The sequence below is a fragment of the Falco cherrug genome, chromosome 2 (assembly GCF_023634085.1).
Source record: "Falco cherrug isolate bFalChe1 chromosome 2, bFalChe1.pri, whole genome shotgun sequence".
NCBI lineage: Eukaryota > Metazoa > Chordata > Aves > Falconiformes > Falconidae > Falco > Falco cherrug.
Genome location: NC_073698.1, coordinates 69,473,699 through 69,491,864, shown reverse-complemented (window position 1 = coordinate 69,491,864; position 18,166 = coordinate 69,473,699). Strand labels below are relative to the sequence as shown.

The window sequence follows — 18,166 nt, the reverse complement described above, 5'->3', positions numbered from 1 at the left end:
TTCCCCCACACCAGTGCTTAATAATGCTTCTGCACTCTGCCGGAGTTCAGTCATGCCCGCTTTCCTCTTCACCTTCCGTAGGTGCAGAAGACCTCTCTTCATCACAGCTTGCCCAACTCTATTGGTAATGACCCTGGGAAGCCGAGAGATGCTGTTGATGACTTCAGGTAGGATGGAAAGAGGAAGGCACTTCCCATATTACTGCCCAGGGTACCCTCCTTGACCATCCTCCAAGGGCCTGACCCCGCACCTCAGAGGCATTTTCATTCCCAAAGACATAGCTATGGATAGATCTCATCCTCTCAGGACTTTTATATATTACCCAGTTTGACACTGAAATCTAAAATTATCCTGGTACAACAGGAAAGGAACGCCTAGCCCTGTATAAGAACCTGCATTCCAAGAATACCATTTAGTTTTGGCATGGCATAGTCATTATAATGTAGTGGGAATGGAAGACCTGGCCTCCTGAAATGCATTGACACTCTTTAAGGACAGCAAAGCAAGCAGCCAATGGTTTTGATGCTTTTTGGAACGTAATTAATTAAACTTTGTGATATGAGATCTTGAACAACAGAGCGAATTGGTGGTGCCAAGAAGAAAGGTGGCAGAATCAGAAGTAAAGGTGCAATGGCTCCATAACCTGTGACAAGGTGAAAAGCCTGGAGCAGAGAGGATAACATTTCCTAAAGGGAGGTTGTAACCTGCCTGTTTCCTAATTGCAGTTTTGTGTAGAGCAGTGGTGTTCCAGCAGTGAAAGCAAATGACCTTGATAGGAAAAAGGTATTACTGCACTAACACGCTACTGAAAGCGTAAGTGCTGGCATTCGCTCGTGCTAGGCAGTCTCAAAGGAAGCCCGAAGTGGAGTGGCCAGTGTTAGAAGCAACTTCCTCCAGGACTGTTTCCTGAGTCAAAATCCTCATACTAATTCATCTCCCAAGATCAAAAATTCTTCAGGACTTCAGCAAAAGTTAGTTGATTCTGGGAATAAAAAAAAAAAAACCAACCAAAAAACAAAACCAAAACCACCTCCAAAAGTGTGCCAGCATTGATTATAGTGCCCCATTTCATTTCTGTATGAAGATGGGCAGTGGTATTTCTACCATAGCTGTCTTCTGCTGAACCTGGGAACAACCTGCCTTAGCTAAAAGTATGGCCCAGGAAGCTGGCTGAATTTCGATTTTGCCTTGTTGCACTTGGAGCCAGAGGTTCTTGTTGTTTTAAAGATTTCCTTTAGGTGTTTGCTCTGTTTTTCCTTTGAGTAACCACCCTCTGGAATACTGTCTGTGTAGACAGTAAGACCTTCCTGAAATCAGGAAATAGCCATGCCTTTTTCTCAGTCACAGATGACTCAAGGCACGCAAGCATTTCAGAACAGAAACACATAAAGCTATATTATCTCCTTTAAAGTTATTATGGTCTCGCTCCTGCCTATATACAGCAGGGTCTGATGCTGTACTCCTGTTGCGTGGGATTTCTCATGACCCTGTGCACACAAGGACCCTATGACCAGCCTGGAGCCCGATAAAACTCTACTCTTTCCATCTTTGCAAATCCTGCCCACTTGTTTGGCAGCTGTGGGGAGCCAGCATCTCCCACCATGGGGACCAACACCATATGGCCACCTGAGCAGCATTGGGGTGAGTGTGACGGGGCTACTGGGGCTGCTGGTGGCGCCGGGGCTGGGCGTGGTGGTGAGGCAGAAGGCACAGAGAGGAATCGCCATTTCTACTCACCACCTGAGGATTTTGGACCACCTGTGGGGAGCTGCAGCTGCAGAAGTGGCAAAACTATGTCACAACACAAACCCGATCATCACAGAAGTGTCAGCGCTTTGACGCAAGTTTTAAAATGTGTGTGAGTGCCTTTGAGATACCCTTTAAGATATTTTTTTCTGGCAATTTTTTACTCATATTTGTGCACGGGAGAACCCAAAAGAATACTTCCGTTGTTATTCTTACCTCTTTCCACTGATCTGATATGACACCCAAGGTTATGCTGAGATTGTACTTGGCACCTTGCTGATATCACCAAGTTGGAACCGTGCTGCACATGCCTAGGACTGGCTTTGAACCTGTTTTGAACCTGTTCTCTTTGATCAGTACTGCACTTCTGCTTCTACCTGACTGCTATATCCTGGATGAAAGCTCTGTGATTTCCTCCTGCTTTGGCTGCTGGCTAATCTAAATGTGACACCCACTGTTTCAACAGAATTTGGAGGCTTTTTCACCCACCGACCCATGTTTTTGCAGGTAGGCAAACAAGGTGTTAGTCTTTGAAACAAACATGACCACAGAACAATAAAAACTGGGAATGCATAATTGCAAAGAAAATAGCTATAACTTTTTTTATCTTCTTTTTTTTATTATATTGCTATAAACAAATTTTTTTAGAATTTATTTTCTGGTCTACCAACTCACATGGTTTCTAATGAAGTCCTGCATTGTTTTGCTCTTACTTCAGCAAAGCCGGTGACTACATACATGTCCATATTTTCTATTCCTTTCAGGAATAAAATATTCATCACACAGAGAAATGCACCAAACCATCTGCCTAGTCTTTATGGGAGATGTAGAAAGATTTGCAAACATGCTCTGCTTCCCTTCCCGTTTTCACAGATGAATAGGTTTACTTGGAAGTCTTTTCTTTTAATCTTTGTTTTACTTTGCTCTTTTTGTAAGTGTCTGAAGTCCACAGAGTCTTTTTCCATTCTTGTCATGGCGCAACAGTAAGAAATTAAAATGTTTTTACGTATTTAGTTCTCTCATAGATTAGTCTCTCCCTGTATATTTTGGGAAAATGCAACAAGCCAACAGAGCCTGAATTTTCAGAAGCTTTTGAGTGTGCAGGTTCAGACCTAGCTTTGCAGAAGTAATCAGCATATAGTTGACGATGGCAACTGTGAAATCAATCCCTTTGGAGTTCTGGTGCTGAGTGTCAAGGAGAACTCATAAAAGTAGTTTCTGCTTTTGAAAACTTTGGACTTAAGCCAGAACTTTCATCTCCTTATCTATGAAAATGGGATATGACTTAAATACCTCTCCAACAGTTCACGAGGGTTCATTAATGTTTATAAAATGCTTAGAATTGAAAAGCACTGAGTATTACTGATTATTTATTAATTCCCATTGTCTTGCATTTTCACATTCCTTTCACTTGTCAAAGAAGAGGATTTTGTGGGCAGCAGAACCAGAAAAACCTGTAACAGCCTCTGCTTTCCTCTCTGTCTTCCCTTACTGTAATAGCCTCCCTGTGCCCCCTCTCCAGATCCCCACGTTGCCTTTACACCTTCAATGCCCTCTTCCTGCAATGCCTCCTGTCTCCCCTCCTTCCAGCATGCTCCTGGATGCCCTCCCAAGGCCTCCCGTGCTGGGACCAGCTGGTCTGACACAGCTGCAGATTGGCCAAGAAGTGAGAGCATGAAAATTGGTTAGACTTGAGAGTCTGAAGAGCAAAAATGGGGGAAGACTCCATGGTAGACCTCTTCTCCTCCGCCAAGCTTCCAGCTGATGGAGTTTGTACAGCTCCTTCTCTTCCAGGCCTCTGCCTCTCTCTCTTTCTCTACTGAAATTAGCCACAGGTTTAAGAGTTACTGGGAACGGGGAGCTTGGTATAAGACTGTGTAAACGCAGAGTTGGTTTCTTGCTTTTTGATCAAGTAGACTTTTGAAATGCTCTGAATGCTCGGATCGTAAATAACACAGGGAGCAAACTCACTTCTTCTTGTTGAAACCATTTATCTAAGCACAGCACTGACATTTCTCTGTGCTCCTTTTTCCAAGGTTCTGCTCACAGCAGTACGTGTCTGTGAGTCGCTCCATTCATGGTACAGATTAAGCCTTCTGAAGGACACAGTGGCTTGTTTCAGAAGTGCTTATGTTCTCCAGCAACAAGACTCAGGACCTTAACAAAAAAGCATTTTCCAAAGCATTTGCATGCTGTCAAACTATCCTATAGTAGCTCTCAGCCCATCTACCTTGTGCCAACGTGACAAAGTTTACTCTGCCCCGGCAGGGCCTGTGGAAGCTGCAGTAACTCCTTCTGGCCAGGGGAAGGGTGTTGTAAACGGAGGAGCTTGCTGGGACATGCCATCTTCTAAAGAAAAAGAGCATATCTACAAAAATACAGGAACACGTACATCCGTACAGGCACTTTGAATACCTGTATGGAGAAAGCAGTGAGGTAACAGAGGAACTGAAACCAAGCTAGTTGTGTGACTGCTTTGCCCTTTTTTGGCTGAGGGGCAGCCCTAGGACTTGGGAAAACTGGTGCTTTCAGTTCTGCCACACATTTGCAGCTCTGGCAAGTTACACCTCTGCCTGCTTCTCGCTGTAGGATTTACCCTGGCTTACACACGTGGGTGTGGATGCCCAGACAAACCAAACTTGCCCGAAAGCACACATTTGATTCACAGTTCTATATGCAAGTCCACGCGAGGAGTTTTGGGAGGGTGGCTAGGACTTCAAAGCATCACCTGTGTGAACTACCTAAGGAACCGTTCCACTGCGTGCTGCAGAACAACGTGTCTGTCTTCCCTCAACTCTGGCTCACAGACATTCCTACTCCATTATTAAACAACCAAAAATAAAATACTTCTGATTCAGCATTTTCTCCCGTGTGTCCTCTCCAGCTGCTGCCCAGGCATGGATCCTGCACTAGCGAATGAGCTGTTGCTGTTTTGGACTGTGATGTTATTTCAGAAGGATGCACACAGAAGGCTCTGGCCATGAAGGGCATTTCAGCAGTGCTTTTTCTTAACCCTTACTTGACGGTGATAGTTCCTGTCTAAGAAATGGTGCTGCTCACGTAGCAGAATGAAGACAGCTGTTGTCTGCCTCGGACCACACCAGCTGAGGTCTCTGGTGCCACAGGGTTGTGAAATTGAATCAAGATCTAGAGTAAGGGTGATGAACAGCAGCTCTGTAGGGAAAGCCATCTTCAGGGAGCCCTGTGAAGAGCTTCCTCTGACCCACAAGTGCTATAATAAACCAGGGAGGGGGGGCAGTGCATGAATGGGCCATCACTACTAACCAGGAGATAGCTGTTGCAGGCTTAGGTAACCATTTTCATTAGACAACTTCTAATGCTGTGATAGTAAGAAGTTTGTGCTGTGGCTGCTGATGCCAAACCACAGGCTCTGGTAGCTAATACATGTGAAATAGTAGCTGGCTAAGGGAGAGTGCACTTTTCCAGCTACTCTGACTGCATGCATCTGTCCTTGGTGTGATCTCTGCAAGAAATGCAGGAATGATTGGCAGTCAGGGACATAGATCTGCAGATGGTGGCTGATCACAGAGAAACATTTGTGGACACAAGCATGGGATGCATAGTACATGAAAAAAAGGATCCTAAGGAAAGCTAGGGTTTCCTCTTTGGAGAAGGGATTCATTGTTTCCAACAATATGCTTACAAGTAGAATGTTTCTGCCCATTATTACATTATTTGACCCACTTCATCATCTTCTGTCCTGGCATGCAAAGTTATATGCTGAAGTCAGTTCACCTGATGGGAAAAGAAAGCCTAATTATGTATTAAATACTTGCAGAATGGTTTCAGTTGCTGAAGGCAAAATGGCTCAGCCTTCAAACTTGTTTGGATGCCAGTGCGCTCCGTGCCATTTGCGTTAACACAGCACTCTGCACCTTCATAGTTTCTGTGAGGGTGTCAGTTAAGGATGCCAGTCTTTTGTGACATCAAAAGAAATCAGGGATGCCACAGGGCCTCATGTCTCTGTACTGCACGTGGCATGCTTGTACACTTGTGTGCATTCCACTTTGTGCAAGTGAGAGGAAGACTTTCATGCTGTAGGTACTTCTTGACTTTTCTTCCTTTCCCATGCACTCCAAGGCCAACCACATTTTAAAAAAACTTTGGATCTCTGTCCAATATCTCTAAGCACTTGCAAAACAGGGAACCTTTATTTCCACCCACTCACCCTCCCCCTGCAACAGATTCCTGCCTTATTATCTTATCTAAGAAGAAAACTGTATTCTTTTTTTGTTAATGGAGGAGGGGAGGAGAGAATTTTCTTATTTACATTGATCATCACAACAGGGTATCTCTTTCTTCTCATCTCTACCCATTAGCCCGTTCCGAATCCCTTGCAAGACAGTAGTTTCCAGACACTCAGATGCTTCAGATTTAAGCTTGAAAGAATTCGGGAAACATGTAACCTGGGTTTAGTGAGGAAGGGTAGGACAATTGAAGAAAAGGCATGTCACCAACACGGGTTTAAATAAATTTTTAAGGTACTGACTTGTTGGAATTCCCTAACAGAAGAAGCTGCTTCCCAGAGTGTGACAAGAAACCTTATCTCTTTGCTAAGGAGATGTTTAAACATTATCTGCTGACCAGCATGTTAGCGAATAGGGAGGAACTACAGGAAGCTTAGTTTCTTAAATGATCTTACCAATTTCTCCATTTAAATAATCATCACGATATGGATGTGAGGAAGGCATTAGCAGATGTCAGATTAAGTTGGAGAAGCTGTCTGAAAACCAAAACTGCTTTTCCTTTAACTTGTGTGCCCTTCTCCCATAATGTGTCATCATGCTACTTATCTCCAAGGTGTTTACGCACTTCTGTTGCCACTTAGACATAAAATACAGGTCACTGGGGACAATGCTGTGATGCTGAAATATAAGAGAATATATATGTCACAATGGACGTATGAGCTCATGTACACAACGTTTATAATCTTAGCTTTATCTTCAGACTATTTCCCAGGTTTCTGGGCTATTTTCCAGACATCACTGCAGACACAGGTACAGTGAATAAATAATTATGCTCCGCACTTCCCTCCAACACAGAAACACACATACACTGCTCAGGACCATATCTTACAGTGGAACAGGCAGGTGGTCAAGCAACCAGGGGACAGGCTGGGCTTCTGCCTTGGTCTGAATATACTTGCTACATTTGGTAGGTGAAAGTCTCCCAACAGTGACACTGGAAAAACCCAGAGTCTGCCCACAACTTAATATATGGACAAATCTGCACTCTTCATTTGAGGCAGCACATGCGCTTGCGATGGGGCTATCAACTGACTGGTTAGGTGTGAACCTGTCCCCGTTCCTCCAGTGTGTATTATTTTCCATGACAGGAATTACCTGGGAAACACTTGTCAAGTAATGGCAGAGACAGTGATGACCACTTCTCTAGCATTGGCTTTGCAATTCTTTTCCACTGTGTTCCTTGAGCCACCACTGAGAAGCTTCCCAGATCATAAGCTTAATATTCAGTCCCTTTGGGATATAAAGAAAAACCCCAAGCATGCTCTGACCCCTGCCTCCCACACGTCCAACAACCCTGCTCCTTCCCTTCCCCTGTGCCATGTCTCTCCCCCACACCTGAAACACTGCCAAGCACCCACGAGAGCCCCTCCAGAAGCACCTCTGGACTGTCACCCTGGTCCCTCTTGTTCTTCCACCTTCAGGAGCTATCACACATCACGGCAGTGTTACAGCTACGCACAAGATGACTTTGCCAGCATGTTGCTGCCTACCACTGAATTCCACCACTACTTACTTCTCCAGTGATGAAACGGATAAGATCTCTCCTCTGGCCCAGCCACTGATTTTCATAAAACTTAGAGGTACGTCACACTTTTGAAAGAATTTTGCCTTTCTGTCAGATCTGGCTGGAAAAGATTAAAGGTGAGAAGTTGATGGGGGCAGGGAAGGGGGGGAAGGGGGCTGATTTGATAGACAGACAAATAGACAATGTGATTGCATCAGTCTCATTTCCTTAGGAAACCCGGCTAAAAATAAAAGGCTTTATTTGCCCCTGGGAATAAAGCAGAATGCCTCACATCTTTACAAAACATTTGTTTCTATGTATACTTATAAATAGGATGAGGGAGGAAGTTTGCACTGGATTTTGAGCTAAGAAATAAAAGGAAGAGCAGGAGGTACATGAATTCCAGTGTCAGGATCCTTTCAGGCAGATGACAGCACAGCAACGCATGCAGGGTCTTGTACACCAACGCCACGTCACCCATGTGTATCCATCACTGGCCTGCAAACCAGCTGCTCGTTGGGCAATTTTTCACACCGCCACAGGACAAATGCACTTTTCCTGCACCAGTGATGGATGATGCACTTTAGACCAAACCCTTCACGCACTCTGAAGTCAGCACACTCTCTCAGGTGTGAATGAGTGACAAGGAAATTGCTGTATTTGATCAGATTTATGGTCTCTATGATCAGATTTACATATTTGTAATCAGATAATCTATGATCAGATTTATTTTCTCTGATCAGATTCCTGGCTGACATTGACCGAGACTAGTTACTTCAGAGGAAATACTATCCAAAAAGGTCTCATCCATCACCAATAAATTGTGTAAGCTGAAGAAGCACTTACACACCTTCTAAATTTCTCCTTTCCTGCATTAACTCTCAATATTTTGTTATCTTTGAAAATTTCATATGCTTCCTCACAACCTTGGCCTCCACAATAGTCTGTGGCAGTAAGTTCTTGGTATGCATGCTGTATGTAAAATGTTTCTTGTTTACAGGACTTGAACTTACTACCTTTCGGTCTTGTTGAACTGGCAGCATTGTGGGCTTGGGCTTTTATAGGCATACTTAACAGACAGGGAGCAAAGTAGTTCCACATCCTCTAGAAAATTCTGATTGTTGCATGACACGAATGCTGACAGAACATCAAAAAAAGAGAATGCTTCGTACAGCAGGAGCCGCAGCGGACTTCCCTCATAGTGGGCTGGCAGAAACAGGAGCGGCTGTGTTGTCCATCTCTTTTGCTTTTGCACTGTCTTTCAGTTTTTGCTTCAATGGCCTATGCACGGAAGCCCCTTCTTCCTGAGACATGCTACAATTTCCATTACAGGGATGCTTTGCAGTCCCAGCAAACGCTGTACTGAGGACTGTCACTAGAGGCAGTCCTTGTCCTGAAGAATTTATGTTTAAAATATGAAAGACCAGCACAGTCGGCAAAACAGGGATGCAACACACCACTGCAAGACAAGAAAAGGAACATCTATCTTGCCTGCAGGTATGACTGGGGCTCTTACCAGGAGCTAGCCTCAACTCGGCTTCAAGCTTGATCTTGCTTCTCCAGGGGATGAGATTGATCTGTCCTAACTTAGAGGTCAAAAATGAGACATCCGAGCTCATGAGGGATTCTACAATCCTCCACCACCAGGCAAGAGAAGTAGGTACCTCCAGGAGACCATTCATGTGGCCTATCTTAAAAATGTAACAGCCATTTCTTCTGTCTTCAATTGTATACATTTGAGATTTCTTCTCAGACTGGTTTAAAACCCATGCTCCGCTCTGCTGCTTTCAGCAGGGTTACTCATTCCTACTGCCATCTATTCAAGATTGACTATTTTTCTCATTTCTAAACTTATCAGCCAAATGAAGATGGTCTTCTGGATCATCACTGTCAGTAGTTAGAAGTCAGTGTCTCTGGTATGGGCAGAAATAGAACTTTTCTTACATATTAATCACAAAACGTGCCCATGCCTGTCTTAGGTATCTCATTTGTTAAATAGTTTTGAATTCCTTAGGTAACCTCTGAGAATTATGTAGCTTAATTTCAGCTTAACTTGCACACTGAGAACTACTACTAATTCAAAAAGCATCTTAGACTTCAAAATCACTTACATATTCTCAGAAGTTTTGCTCCTGATCTCACTTGCATCATGATCTTGAAAGAAAAGCACAGAGATGGGAAAAACATTGGAACAAAATGGTAATCAAAGCAGCTGATTTTTTTATTTTTTTTAAGCTCAACAGCAAAACCTCTGTCTAATTATACTGAACTGCAATAAAGTCTGAGTCATGACTTGTCAGGTGATGCTCTTGGTTGATGTGGTTACAAACCAACAGCTGCACATTGAGAAAGCAAGCAAATTAAAGACCTTTAAAAAGCATGTGCTTTCCTTGTTTCCGTGGCCCTTTGCTCTTCTCTCTCTGTATTACCTTATGTTCGATCAACTCATAGGGCAGAAACTGTGTTTCCTAATATCTTGATAGCGCCATAGACATTTATGTTGCTGTACAAATAATTGATATGTAAAGAATATGAGTGATGCTGTGAAAAGCCAGAAGGCTAAGGTTAATACTCAATGTAAACTTGACTTGTATTCATTTGTTATAAACACTCCCTGAAAAAAACATGTCACAGCACTAGAAAAATAAGGCTTTCTTATAACACAAGGAAAATATATGGCTGGTGCAGCCTGGCAACGCTGCTGTTTGTTAGTTTTATGCCCAAATACCCACACATGCAGGCTAGTCAGGGCACTGTTTGGCTGCTTCACACCTTGCTTATTGACTTTGCAGAAACCTCTTCTGAAAACAAAACTCTCTGCAGGATGTAACTGCTGAGTTATTCATCAAAAGGGACCTTCTATCATATCTTACATTTATGTATGTGTTTGCTGATATAATTTTTCTTTTTGTTTTTCTTAGTCCACCCACTCTAGCCTGAGTTAAGAGTGTTCCATAACTCAGCTATCTCCTATCTAGAGGGCATCCTGGGGCAGTTTACTTCGCTATGGAGCTAATGTGTTGCATTCTCTGACTAGATGTGGAACATTAATATCTTCATCGTGACCAGAGCAGACAACCAAAGCTGTGTCTGGATGCAGTGATTTTGTGTTTTTCCCTTTTATTTCCTTGTACCAAGGATGATGGCTTGCTTGTTGTAAGACACTGAAAACTATGTACTTCTAATATGGCTGATTGCAAGAAACAGATTGTGGGCGAGGTGGGGAGACATTCGATAGATAGAGATTGTGGATTTTTTTAGTAGGGAGATATTGTGTTGCATTTGCCTTGTCTTTGAATCACATTAAATATACACGCTGTTAAAAGGCTATTGAAATGTTCAAATGTCAGTGTTTCAAATGAAAATCAATAGCATGCTATTAGGCTCATTATACTGCTGTTATGCATCATTAAAATGTATTTAAAAGCTTTCAGCATAAAACAGGAGATGGGATGAATAACAAGACACTTTGAAGATATCCAGCATACTTAGAAGGCAATAAAGAGTCAGGCACAAGAGAAACTTTGTAGGCACTGGGAAAGAAAGCCCGGCAAAGAGCTCACCTGGTGTTTGAAACATATGGGAACATGAGAAAACAAATGAGACAGAACTCAGGATACAGATAAAATGAGTGGAGCTGCACCACTGCTGGAGGAAAACAAAATCATCAAAATTTTTTAAAGATACTTTTATAAATGGGTCTTTGCAGTTTGAGATTCTCTCTTTGCCTGGTCTATATATATCACTGTAGCACAATGCTCAGTGATGACCCTAAAAATACTACTGACATTTTGCCTTCTGGCACGGAAGGATTGTATTAGGTCCTAAAAGCACATTTATAAACCAGCTTTTCCAAGCACCTTTCTGGTCAAATGTCATGTGGAAAAGTGTCACTTCATCAGATACTACAACCTACTTCTTCCCTGTCTGAAATATGTTTCTAATGAGAAACTTTGGGATTAATATTTAAATATGTGTGTATTTTATACATGAATAAGTATGTATACATACAATTATATACATATGAGAGAAAGAGAGCTTCCTTACTGAATTTCTGGAATTTTCTTTCTAATATGAAAGAATGGGAAGAAGTGACTCTCCCAGTGGCTGGGAGTTTAAATGGGCAAGAGGGACAACAGATTTTCAGTCCCTGCACACAAGTATTTTTACGCTTTTATACCTGATTGCCATTGAGCACGTTTGCGTTCTTCCCAGAGCAGGACTAGAACACAGACCACCATCCTGCATCTCACTAAGAACACTCTCACTAAAACCATCAGACCCTGCTTTTGCTCCCTTTCCCTTGCAGTGAATCTTCAGTCCCTGTAAACTAAGACAAGTAACTTCAGCTTGAGGAGATGAATACTCCTCTCTGCTCCTAAGAGCCATAGCCTGGGCTGGAGTATAAAACCCAGCAGGCAGAGGAAGAAAGAGAACTTGCATCTCCCACTTCCTGGACAAGAACTCTAATCAGCTCTGAATTATTGAATACTCTTTCAGAAGGTGGATTTCAAATTTGTATCTTAAAGCATAAAGTCCTTCCTCCTGCAATTGTATCTGCATAGGTAAAGATCCAGCTGAAATTGATTTTGGATGAAAACAGAAACACAAAGCATAAGTCAAGTCATCGAGCCAGGGAACAGAAATAGTCCCATTTGAGTCAGATATGCAGTTGCATAGCTCAAATTATAAATGCTGAATGCTCAAATTAAAGTTCACAGTGAAGAATTCCCAAGCAATGCATATACTCAATGTTTTCACACAAAACACACGCTCAGCTATTTTAGAATTACAGATTGATTTTTAAAAATCCCTGTCTGATTAAACAGTAAGAAAAAAGGAGAAATGAAAATATCATTTTGCTTCAAACCATTTTTTGAGGAAAAAAATGTTTCTGAGTTATCACGGAAGGGCCTACACAAACAGATGTATGCAAATAGCTGTACTTTTATGCTGCTTTCATGTGTCAATGTGACCTTGCTGGAGTTTCACCATTGATTTTAACTGGGGCCAAAGCACCATCTCTTCTGGAAGTGCCTAATGCTCAAGAAACTGAGTGGACTAATATTAATTTACATGTGTGAGCATGTGCCATTTGAAAACTGGCTTAAAATGCAGAGGTATTGCTAAAATTTACAGTAGTTAGAGAATTCAGCAACAAACGTTTATTTCTAAGCCACCCAGTGTTCAGCACTTACAAAGTCATTCATGCAATGGTATTTTTGGTGTCTCTTCAGCGCTCTTCAAGCTAGTATCCAATTATCCAAGAACCCTTGGCACCTTTGAGGTCTGACTTACAAGTAGAGATACATTCTCATAGTTACTCAGGAAGGCTTCTAGGCATTGTTGGCATGCCAGTGTTGTTGACTACTTCAGGAATAACAAAATCTTTAAACCGGTGGTCCTATCTTGTGTTTTGAATTAAAGAGATAAACTAGGAAGAAAAACATGCAGTGGTCACTAGAAAGAAACACATGAAGAGATGCCTACAAAGTGCACCTACTCCTTCCTCTCCCTGTGTTGTTATTTAAAATACACTGTAGATGGGATGGGTCACTGAAATTATTATGGAAAGGAATTAGCGTACAAGAGAGAATTCTCACGAGAATAAACAGAACAATCTGGAAACGCTTTAATTTACCCTTTGACTTTAAGGTGTGATTTAAATCCTTCCCACTGCGTTCTTCCCAAATGAAACATGGGATAAGATATGATGGTGGGAGTTGTCTCCTAAGGATCCAGTCTCTTTGTTAGAAGAAACGCAAATACTTGCTGCAGAACAAGTCAATTTAATACATCTTCTTTGCCACTTTTTCTTTCTCCTTCCAAATGCTGTCCTTTTCTATTGATCCTTCATTAGTATTTTTTTCCTAGTGCCCACAATGCAGTTTGTGTTCCTTGGCTGTCATCTAAAATACAACAGCAAACAATAACATAATCAATTTTAATAAGGAAAGAAGGAAAACCAACTACAGTTAAATTATATGGCCTTTCCCTTAGCTCAGGAAATCAAATCAAATCAAACTGAATGCGTTTCTTTGGTCATGGATCTAATTTTCCAGTAACAATTTATCAAAGTCTGGTGTTCATTCAAATACTAAAACAATTGCATACTAATGGCCAAACAATTTGCAATGGTTTATTTGTATTTGTAAAGGGTTACCTGCCAAACTAGATTGTGTCCCTTTTAGTCTGGAATCTCTGCATCTGTATTAGCATTTACGAGCCAACAGGACAGTCTGACAAGGAGACTGAGCGTCAGTAATTTAAGTATAGCCCAAATCCCTTTAATCCGTCTTTAGGAACTCAAAGCATGATTTTTACTGAGGTTCTTACTCAAACCCAAACATAAAGAATGACGGGTATATTTTATGCTTTTATTGACCGTTTAATAGCTATTCTACAAGCCATCTAAAAGAAATGGAATATGTCCAGCCTGCTCCCAGAGGAGCTGTTTTGCAAAGGCAGAAAACAGAACTCTTCCCTTTACACTGCGAGACTGTGCCGCAGTGAAGTATCTCCTGCGGAATCCAACTCCCCCAGACCCACCGAGGTAGGTAGCTGGGGCCCCAACCTTCCTCCCTGAGCGTAATGTGACCTATTTCAGAAATCAAATCTGGCTGAGAACTCATTTTATTTGAGTCTGTGCTAGTATTACATACTCTTGCTTCTTCATTACGCAGGTTTTGAGCCCAAGCACATCCAAGACATGCCCACAGAATACAGCACTCCATGCAGTTACAGAAACACTCTTTTGCAGCACGCTTACTACACTTCCTGCCCCAGGAGTATTTTACCCCCATCTTTTTCTTAGATTAACATTTTTGCTACCCTGAAACAGCAATCTGTTTTATAATCATTCAAAATTCCCTTTGTCAACCGATTCTTGTGCCCATCCCACTTCTTACAAAGTATTCTATCTTCTAAACTGTTAGCTTCCTGCTCTGACCAGAAACCTTTTAATCTGGATAAAATAATTTCAGATGGCTGCATTAGCCACGTATGAGTCACACAATTTTTTTGCTATCTCAGTCATTGGGGAAACTTACTGCTCTTAAGTCCATTTCTGCAATTCTACATTCGTTATTCTAGTAAGTACATTATCCAAGAGTGGTTTACATTTCTGAAACTTATAGGAAAAGAAGAGGCAGCTTTCTCTTTCTAAACATGTTTCTTCTTTTTGCTCTATCTTCAGCAGAGCTTTTTATTAGGAGCAGGGTGTACCAAAACCACCACCTGGACAGAAGCATCACAGGTCTATTTGACTGCATATTAGCACCCAGCAAACTGTCCCTCAATTTAAGGCACAGTTTGAGGTATGATCATTTCTAACCATAAACTTCATACCAAAAATGAGCAAATACAACTTTTGCGAGCACACTAGAAACAGAAAATCTGCTGGTCAGTCTGAGGTCAACAGATGATCACAACATACAAAATTCTCAAGGAAGGATTACGAGAAAAGCTAAATTAATTCTTTGCATCTGTCCATGGGATCTTGGAGACCTTCCCAGACAAGAACCTTTACTGATGGGGTACAAGTGAAAAGAACTGTCTCATGGTGAGTGCTAGTAAGAGATGTAACATGAAATGCATAAAATGAGTCACTATTCATCACCAGGATCAGAGATTTGTACCAGCTGAAGGATGAAGAGGCTAAACTATGAACTGTGATGTGCAACCTGCTCATCAAAATGGTCTCAGTACCAAAGAAATAAGGGTGGTAACTTTGATACCAATCTTTAAAAAGGCTGTGGAGGTAATCCAACAAACTACAAACCACCAACTCCAATTTCTGTACTGAGAAAATTGCACAAAGCCACAGCAATGACCAGAACTTGTGCGCACAAAGATGAGACTGAGGAGTAACCCCCCTGTGCATGTGTAAAAGGAAGGATGGTGCACTCTTTGAGGTACATGCTAAGTTTCCTGGTGAGAAAAAAGATCATTCAGGACTGTAGAAACCAAAACTGGCAGGAAGGTGCTGCAAAGAATTTTCATAATATTGCATGACTAAATTAAATAGAAGCAATATCACATATTTCATAAATGCAAAGTAAAATATTGCAGTGAGGGCGGGGTAGAAAGGGAAGGAATCCTCCCTTTTTGTAGTGGTGGGTGCTACCTGTCTGTTCTCACTGGGGAAGTCACGGGGGGCAGTTCTTTTGCAGTGTCAGGTTCGTGGCTCAAAAGAGCAAACATGAAAAAGAAAGAAGTAAACAGGACTCATACTGTAAAGGTGCGTAAAACTATGGGACACTTGCAGCTTGAACACTGGATGCAAGTTTGGTCCCCCCTTCTCAAAAAGGATACGGCACAAGTAGGAAAGAAAGAAGGGCAGCAAGGACAGCAGAATGAGGATGCCAGAGAAAGGGACCTATCTTTAGGAACAACCGAGGTGAGACATGATAGCAGACGCAGAGAACGATGAGCAATGAACAGAGTGGAGAAGGCAGTACTGGTCTGCACAGCACGGTTCTTACACTGCAGAACTCATTGTCACTGGGTTTTATGCATGCCAAAAATAACAATGGTTTCATAAAGCACTTAAGAAGAGCTCAAGGTAAAAAATTTCCTTGGGGCTGGGAATCATATTGATGAGCATTCAACCTTTGACTCAGGAAGTACCTAAACAGCAGATGGCCAGAAGCCAAGGGTCCACACAGGAAAGCATCACTCTGTGCCTTTCCTGCTAGATGCTTCTTCTAGCAGTCATGGACAAGATGCTGTGCTAGATGAACATCATCCTACGGCTTTGTGTACAGTTATGGATGCTTATAGCCACAGCTACTCACACGAGTTTCTTTCCGTTGCTCCTATCAGGAAAAAGTAAGTTTCACTTTAATGAACTGTTACTCCCTTCAGTCTTTATACCCTCGTATCAAATCGTATCTCCTAGTCTCTCTAGCAGGCTTAAGAGAGACCCAGAAACAGCCACTGGCCCTTCGCCACTCTGCAGACAACTGACATAGTTTCAGCTTCCCGATCTATTGCAATGGTTTGTCAGCCCCACAGAATCAAACCTCTTCCTCTGACAGGAACGGACAACTACAATTTCTCTGCAAGTCAGCAATACAGAGAGGAAGACAAAGATGGCCTGTTCTGTACGCCCTCAGCTCCTCTGTAAACTGAAATGTTTTCTCATAGACTAAATATTTGAGTCAGCTGCCAAAGTTCATCTTTCTACCTATTTATACGGAAATCCATGCGTTATGGGGAACCTCCTTCTCCCATAGAGTCTTCCTCTCTAAACTACTGAGCTTGCACATTATTTGCCTGAAGATATTCAACTTTTCCCTGCGCATCACAAGTAAGGGTGAAAAGCTCTTGTTCATGTGTATGCTTTCCCAAGTTCTCCAGCTAGCCCTACCGCACACCTACACAGATCACTTCCCCAGCAATCTGCAGTCCAAACTTTGATCTTCTTCCTAAATCCTACAATTAAAGTCCTTGCTGCAGTCGTTAGTAAATTCTAAATAGGCCCAAACTTCCAAGGACTCCTTGGAATATGTTGGCCATGGCAGGAAGCTCACTGGCATCCTCTTCCATCAGCTTTACCATTTTAGCTGCGTACCTCACAAGCAGACCTCACTGCAATCTAGTCAGCTGGTGGGTAGCTGCTCTATCAACAAAGCTTTCAGATCATGTCTTACACGGCTCCAGACCCTATTTTTCTCCCAAAGTCATCACTTTTTTAACATCTGTGTATGTACATGAAGCCTTTACACCTCTCAGATCTTGGTTTCTTTCCCATCAATAATGTCAGTTAAGAAACACCTCTATTACTTGGTCTACGTGCAGAACACCAGCCTTCAATTCATGTTATTTCAGAAACCGAACTGCATCTTTTACACCGGTATGGCTAACTAGAAAGCCAAGGTCCTCTGGGCTGGGTGGCTTGAGGGGAGCACTATTACTGGAAGAATCAGACAGCAGCAGCAGCGTCTGCTCTCCGGCCTTGCCAAGCCCTTCTTCTCCCGGCACACACCACAGAAAGCTCTCCCTCCCGGCCATGCCCTCAGCACTTCAAGCTGTGCCCGAGGTCTGTGAGTTGCCGTGCCTCCAGGCGCAATCCCACAGGATCAGCAGGTGAAACAATCGTTAACGGGGATGGCCTTCCCCCCTGCCCCACACCCCTACGCCGGCAGGTCTCAGCCGAAGCGGATGACGCGAGGCACAGACGCACGACGCCCCCCGGGACGCCCAGGGGAGGGCAGCCGGAGCGGGTACCCACCCCCAGCCCCTTCGGCACCCGAGGCAGGGCCGGGGAGCGCCGCCCGCCCGCCCCGCGCTCCCCTCGCTCTCCCGGGGGCACGGCCCCGTGGAACGCGCCTCCGCTCCCGCCCGGGGCGGTGCCAGGGGACGGTGGCCGGGCGGGGCTTCCCCGCCTTCAGAAGGCGAGGGACGGCCGCACGGCGAGATGCGGTCACACGTGTGGCCGTTCCGTCGTTCACCGAACGGGCGGTGAAGTAACCCGGGTCACCCGCACCTGGGCAGGGAGAGGCGGCGGCACCTGGGGCCGGGGCTCCGCCGCAGCCCGCCCGCTCCCTCCGTGAGGCAAACCCGCGTTTCCCGCTCCCCACGCAGCGCCGGCCCCGCCCCCCCGCTTCTGGCCGGAGGCCACCGGGCCCCAGACCGCGCGGCCGCG

General features: G+C 43.5%; 1 long non-coding RNA gene across 2 annotated transcripts; it reads right to left on the bottom strand.

Annotated features, from left to right (window-relative positions):
• Nucleotides 1-2,415: 2,415 nt before the first annotated feature.
• Nucleotides 2,416-18,150, bottom strand: LOC114017426 (uncharacterized). 2 transcript variants are annotated; one of them, XR_008730761.1, is made up of 4 exons: nucleotides 13,160-18,150; nucleotides 7,528-7,639; nucleotides 6,410-6,632; nucleotides 2,416-5,502 (listed from the first exon to the last, which is right to left on the bottom strand). It is a non-coding gene; the product is annotated as an uncharacterized LOC114017426 (long non-coding RNA). The 2 variants fall into 2 exon arrangements; XR_008730760.1 differs by lacking the exon at nucleotides 2,416-5,502 and having other exon boundaries at nucleotides 5,957-6,632; nucleotides 13,160-18,149.
• Between the last annotated feature and the right edge of the window lie 16 nt (nucleotides 18,151-18,166).